Raw genomic sequence first — 7,455 nt, forward strand, 5'->3', positions numbered from 1 at the left:
AAAATACGTGTAACGCTTATTTTCTCCTTTTACCATAGCAAAAATAATTAGTATATGTGTGTGTATGTATACGTATGCATGCGTGCATAGACGTACATATATACACATATATATAATCTCTCTATATACACATATATGTGCACCTCCAGCTTCCGTTCTCCAGAGCTGTGACTCTCGTAATTGTTTAATACATGCCTTCAATGGCAAGAGTCGAGTTTGGAGAAGGGAGAATAATGCAAATCAACAAAGTAAACTTCGTTTTCAGGCAGTGTGTCCGGGGCTCGAGGCGCAACCAAAGGGGCAGGAAAAAAATATGTGCAACCCTTCCAGACCGTGTCAGTGCGGGCAAGCAAGGCCTGGTGTGGGGAAGGCGGAGAGGGAACAAAGTGTTTCCAGAGTTTTCCCAGAGAAAGTGGCGTTTCCTTGAGGGGGAAAGGGAATTATTTAGCTCCCCCACCACCGCCCCCTCAGCGCCCTTTCCTTCCCCTCCTCCCCCCCCCCGCGGTTCCCCTGCGTGCCTTTGGCATCCCCGGTCTCGCCTCCCGGGCCGATATCAGCCTCTAAACTTTCTTTTATTGAGCAGTTTTATGTCAAGGCAGAGCCAGGGAGAGTCTGAGGAGCTGCTGGGCCCGAGGTGGGGGTCGGGTGCTTACACCTGCCTGTAAACACACGCTGCCCCCTCCTCTCCACAGAGACCGTGTGCATTTCTTTTTCACTTTACTTTCCATATTTATTTTATTTTCTATTTGTATCCAGCCCCTCTCCCTTCCCATCCTCCCCTTGTCCTTTGGTCAGATTGTGGTATAATTTATTGAAGGAAAGGACCAGTTTTAACTTGGGCAGCCTTGTGTCTTTCACTGGGGAATGAAATGAAGTGGGAAAAAATGCCATTTTTCAATCCGTGTTTCCCACCCCACCCCCCTTCGCTAACAGTTTTAAAGTGCATTTCGTGACATTATCTTGATGAGAAATGGTTAACTTTCCAAAATAAAAAAAAGAGAAAAAACCCACGGGGACAAAAAGGAAAAAAATGGAAAAAAAAAAGAAAACAAAAAGCTCTGAAGGGAAGCAGAGGAGCAGGACCTCGGAGCAGCGCATGTATGTGCGTGTGTCTGCGTGCGTGTTTGTGTACTTATGCACACACACAGCTATGCATATACATTAGAGGAACTTTATGATAGTTATAAATTCATAAAGGGATCATTTAGTCAGCACAAACGGGTGCTATAGAGACAAAGCATTTTTATAATCTAAAAGTTTACTTAGTTGAGTGTTGGACAATTATGGAGAAAAAACAGTGAAGCATTCTCTCGCAGAACTCTCCTATAAATATTGCATTCAGTAGCTAAGGCTTTAGAATATGTTTCTCATTGTCTTTTAAAATGCCTGTGACACTGGGTTTTCTTTCCTTCTTTCTTTCTCCCTTTCTTGCTTGCTTGCTTTCTTTCTTTTTGGTAAGACAGATGATGATTTCTAAGAGGCACATGCATTAGCCTTTTTCCTGGTTTTCCAACAATTCTTAAAAAGATACGGGCACCAAGCTTTTCTCTTTTCTTTCTTTTTTTTTGTTTGTTTTTTTAATTTTTGTTTGTTTGTTTATGTGTTGAGCTGCTTGTTATTTAAAGTGTTGAGGACTAGCGCCTAGTGAAGTGAATCAGATCAGGGCAGATCCAGTGGTAAAGGGAGGAAATGAACTTTCAGACACTTATTAATATGTGCGTAAGGTCAGACAACGGAGTTGAGAGGATGTTTGAGAAAGCCTCAAACTCCAAATAGGTTTACTAAAAAAAAAGTTACCAAGCAAACCTTACCACTATGTATATATGTTTAATATTTGTCCTTTGAAATGCAGAAATAGTTTCAATGTTTTCTTTGTCTATTTTTCTTTTTCTTTTTTTTTTTTTTTTTTTTTTTAATGCTACCCAGGGAAATATTTTCATATCATTTTTAAGTGGCCTGCCTCAATGTATATTTATTTCTTTTAAAGCAAACAGGTTCTGGAAACTGTTTTTCTGTAGCTTTAAATGAGTAGGTGAACAAAATCTATATGGGATGTAATTTTTTTTTGTTCAGTCTCTTTAAAAATACTTTGTTTTGGTACATTTGGATGTGCTTGTGGGGAAAAATAAAAACGCAGAGATCCTTATATATTTATGTTAAAGTAATATTTTATTATCTACATAAAACAGAAATGCACAATACCTTCATAGTTTCTTCTAATTATTGAAATATCGTTATTTTATTTTTAAAGATAGCACAGATTTGCATAGTTCTTGAGATCTGGAGGGAGAAGACCCCAGTACTTATACTGAGCTGAGTTCTGTGTAAAAGCACCGCCATTCCTTTCTATTTCATGGAATTTTTGGAATAAATTTGATGCCTATACTGAGAGGTTCCACGCTTATAACTTTCAGGGTCTTGAAGGAGAGCCTCGGGAGCTGTGTTCATTGTGTCTCTCCGCAGATGAGCCACAGCCGTGTGTTTTGGAGCATTGATTTCTGTGCGGGTAGGGCTTGTCCTGCCTTTGATGCTGGTGGGGAGATCTCAAGTTTTTTGCATGCTCTGGCGGAAGGCATGGGGGAGAAAAGGTTCGACTCCTCTCGGTCCCTTTTTATAATTTAACATCTGACTTCTTAGGAAAAAAAAAAAGAAAAGAAAAAAAAAGGGGAGAGAGAGAGAGAGAGAGAAAGAAAAAAGCAAAACAAAAAGGCGGGGCTTAATGATGGGAGTACCGTTTGAAGGAGGAAGGAAGAGCTCGGCTGCCCAGCGGGGCTGCGCGCCCTCGGGCCGGGCCGGGCCCCGCGGCGATGGCCCCGGTTTCACGTTAGGTGTCTGCGGCTCTGTGCGGTGAGGAGCGGGTCGGTTTTCCCGGAGGGGTCCCGGCTGGGCACCCGCGGGGCTGGCGCGCTGATAAGCGACATCCAGCTGCGCAGTGTTCTCTCGCGCGGCGGTGTGCTCAGGTCCTTTTGGCTGGCTCGGGTTCCTAAGTGCGATATTCTGCTCTGCTCCCCCCCCTCCCCTTCCCCTTCACGATAGTTTCTAGGCTTATTAGATTTAATCATCTTTTCTAACTTCTAGTCAATATTACACTCATCCCGAACAGATTCAGCTAAATGATCTTATCAATAGTTTCGAAGAGAAGTGACAGAAAGAAGAAGTGTTTTGTGACCGCAGACGTGCTGACGGGTAAAATGTTGAAGCTGGGTATGGATTTAAAAGTCTTTGGTCAATAGCCCGCGGAACGGGCTGCGGAAAGCGAGCAGCCTCTGCCCTCTGCAGGACACTCGGGTGGGCGCCCAGGGAATATTTCGCCTTTGACGACAGGGCCCCGCGATCGGGGAGCGCTCCCGTGTTGGGTGGGCAGGAGGTGACTTGCGTGGACGGTGCCTCGCCCGGCGGGGCAGGCCCGGCGCCGCGGGCACGGCCAGCTCAGCCGGCGGCGGGGTGGCGCGGCCGGCTGCTGCTCGGGGCCGGGCCTGCCCCGGCTGAGGTCCCGGGGCTGCTCCTCCGGGGCGAGAGGCTGACCTCTCGGGAGCGACTTCGCTCGTCCTTCCGGAATGGTTGTGGGGAGGCCGGCTGGTTCGGGGGTCATTCTTTTTATCTCCTTCGATCTCTCTTTTAAGAGAAAGGAGAGGGGGAAATGGAGCAGCCATAGGATGCTCCTTCTTCATTTGGATGTCAGGGTGTGCGGCAGCTCCTCGGGCTCCCTCGCTCTCATTTCCAGGCAGGGACACTCTGTCGTAGGTCAGATGTCAACAACAAAAGCCCTGTTTCCTCGGTTCGCTCTCTCTCTCTGGTAGAGGCTGAAACTGGGAGGTGAGAGGAGAGTGTATATCCTCAAGTCTGTCAGTCTTGATTGTCGTCCCCAGTGTCTCCAGGCCCGCAGGGGCGAGAGGCAGCAGTCGGTGCTGCCCGACCCGGGGAGCTCCCGCCGCCGCCCAGCTGCGCCGTTTTTCTTGAGAGTGAGCAGTGGGAGCCGGGGTTTGGAAAGAGAGAAGCGGAGGAAGGCGAAATCATCCTACAAATTCCCCAGGCCGCGGGGCAGGCCGGAATGGTGTCCGGCCAGGTGTTACTGTCGGGCTGGGCAGCTTGTGAGAGCCCCGGTGGGGGCCGAGGCCGCGGTGTCTCTCCGTCGGGCTTTGTTGGCGGCAGTTCGGGGCTCCCCGTCCCCCTTCTCCAGTGCCCCGGCTTCCGAGCGCGCTTCTGGCCGTGGCCGGCCTGCGGGGGTAGGGCGGGACGGTCCCGGCTGCCTCCTGCCGCGGCCTCCGACCTGGCCCCAGGCTGGGGCTGCTCCCCGCCCTCCGGCTGATCCGAGGGGAGATCTCCACCGGCTGCCTACCCCTGCCTGCCGGGCGGCCCCAGGCCTCGGGGTTGTCCCAAGCCGCGTTGTTGGAGGTTCGGTGGCTATGTTGCTGTGCCGTCGGTGAGGGGGACTGAGGACGGGTGACCCGGCCGGGGAAGGCAGGCGACGGGCGATGAGGCCCGGGGGAGAGCGATCACCGGCAGGCGGGAGAGCTGAGCTTAGTCCGGCTTAAATCTCTGGCCGAAGTTACAGCCTGGGGGAGGGTGGCGGGGATGGGGGGTCCCTTCATCCCGAGCCTGGGCAGCGCCTTGCGGAGCAGGGAGTGGGGGGTGAGGAAAGAAGGAAACTGCCCGCGACTTTTTGGCAGTGGACGGGGCAGCGGCGGCCTTCTGCTGCGTCCAGAACGGAGCCTGGGAGTTGGGGCCTGTCTTGGGAATCGTGGCTCTCCCGCCTCCCCCGCTGCTGCTGGCGGGTGTCTATTTATTGTGCGTTTCGGAAGGGACGCGACCTGGGCTGCCTGCCTGGCTTTAAATCTCGTTACGGAAAATATGAAAATCCAAATTTTCGGAGTTGCAGAAGCTAAATTGACACTGTGTGCTCGGAGCATGGTCGGGCTGCCGTCGGGGGTGTAGGAAGATGTTCCTCAGAAGCGAGTTTGCCGCTGGCTCGGACGGGCGGTGCTGGGGGAGCGGGCACTTCTCCGGGGAAAATTAGTTAGAGCAAAGCCAAAGCGTGCTTTAGCAGAAATGGTAAAACAAAAAGCAAAGACTTGTCGTCAGACTCGACTTCTCATCAAACTACAAACCAAACAAGTGGGCTCTCCGGCAGGCGAGTCTCAGCTGCAGCAGATTCTCACGCCGCAGTCGGCCCCGGCCCGTGGCCTGGTCCAAGCTGTGTGTCTCTTCCTTCGAAGCGTTTATCTCTCCCTGCAAACTCCCTGTAAATACCTCCGAAACTCGGCCAAGTACCCCGAGTACGCCGGGATTTCACGCAGGGCCCTCGGGGCCGGGAAGGCCGCCCGTGCCGGCGCGGAGCCCCTTCCCCCGCAGCCCTGTCCCCGCAGCGGCCCGGTGCCAGCGCCGCCGGACCCGAGCATCCCCGCGGGATGCAGGCGTCGGCTCCTGCCCTCCCGTCGGCGGGCAGAGAGAGATAGAGGGGTGAGGCAAGGACAGCGGCAACAGAGCGGCCGAAACTGTGCCAGCCTTGCCGGGAGGAGCGGCGGGTCGGCGGCGGGCGCTGCTCCCCGGGCGGGGCACGGGCGGCTGGGGAGGGGGCCCCGGGACCCCTTCGCCCCAGGGAGACCGCGGTTTTGGCCCGTGTCTTCCTGGCCCCGTCCGTGCCTCCGCCGGGCAGAGCCGCCGCCGGCCCGGAGCGGGAGCTCTGCCTCCCTCCTCGAGTGGGGATGCAGGGCGTGGGGGCCGCCCCGGGAACCCCATCGCTTCTCCGGCAGGGCCGGGGCGGTGCGGGCCGTCCCAGCGCCGGGCTTCGGCTCCCGCCCGGCTGCAGCTCTCCCGGCCGTCTCGCAACGTCCCGCCCGGCCGGGCTGAGCTGTGCCGCCCCGTGTGTCCCTGGGCCTGTCCGCACAGATACAATTTTTCAGGATTAAAAAGAGAGCAGGCCGGTGGGAAGTTGGCGGCCGGTGCTTCTCCCCCTCCTCCTCGCACGGCGGTAAATCCTGGCAGGCAGAGGCAGCTTGTAAAAGTGATGACGAGACCGCTCTCCCCCTCCTCTTCCCCGTCCCGTCTCCTCCCGTCCCGGGAGTTGTAAGAGGCGCTCGTCTAAAAGTTAGGACTTGTTTTTAGCCAGCCTGACTCATTCATTAATTCTCTTTCCCTCCTTGATTCATTCATGTCTACAGTCATTCATTGCCAAGTCCATGGAGGCATCAGCTCCTTGGTCAGTAGGGGAGACGTACAAACAAGGATGGTGCTATTTATTTCCCTCTGCCTGTGGATTTCTAAGACGTTCAAGCAGGCACAATCATTAAACTAATTTGTATTTGATTGTTTGGGCGGACGGGGGTGAATTTTATTGCACTAAGCATTCAAGCACGCACGCATCGCTGATTACCAGTATACATTAAATAAAGTTGTTTGTACACATTGTCTTACCACATATAGGCAGTCTTATTATTCTAATTACTCTAATTAGTGCATTGAAATGTTTTCTACTTGATTTGAGGAGACAGTGATTAGTTCTATTACTTCTTTTAACTCTTATTTCATGGAAAACTGTTGATGCATGTTCCAATTACCTTGTTTTTCTCTTTAATATAGCGTGGGCCAAAATTATTATGAAATGATATCGTTGGCGGGTAGAAACATCCATCTCTTTTCCCTTTCTAAAAGAGCTTCATTTTTTTTTGTATCCACCACCACCAGAGAGAACACCCCCAAAACGTTCACAAGTAATTACTTCTAGCCAAAGCAGTACGTTTCTTCTTAACGATTTCTTCTGCTAGTGGTTTAGTACTTTGTGGTTGCAGCATTAACCTTTATAATTTTTTCCCTAAAAAGAAAAAAAAAGTCTGACATATACTTCACGCAAAGCCATTTCATAAGTTTTAAATTAAGGTTACTATTAATTGATAGGATCAGTTCATCAAACACGTTACTTCGATAGGGAATTGTAATTAAAACCTTAATCCCGTTTGAGACTTATTTTTATCTTGAACACTTTCTTGAGGGATTTTTCCCCCCTTTTCCTTGGCGGTTGCCGCTCGAAGCATGATGGGGATACAGAGTGGAACCCAGACCCCACTAGAGCAGGGAGGTTATTTCGTTATCGAAATACCCACCTTCACTATTGAGCCAATTGAGGTTTTGTGTCGAGTTTTGGGATGTGTGTGTGTGTTGGCCTTTTGTGTTGATGTGGCGGCCACTTAAACCCAGACGGTGACAAAGCGGGCGGCGGGGATGGAATCTCGCCTTCCTTTCACGTTACAGACAGGGAGACTGGCTATTCCTCGGTCATAAAAATACTGCCTTTTTTTTGTTGGCTTTCCCCCCCTCCTCTTCAGGTTAGTTTGTTAAATAAATACGAAGGGATGGGGGAAAAATAAAGAAGGGGTGGGGGAAGGAAAAAAAGGAAGAAACACAAACCATCCCTTAAATTCTTGGAAGTCCAGGTCTGGAGGGAAATCTGTGGAGTTA

Source organism: Motacilla alba, chromosome 3, assembly GCF_015832195.1.
Source record: "Motacilla alba alba isolate MOTALB_02 chromosome 3, Motacilla_alba_V1.0_pri, whole genome shotgun sequence".
Taxonomy (NCBI): Eukaryota; Metazoa; Chordata; class Aves; order Passeriformes; family Motacillidae; genus Motacilla; species Motacilla alba.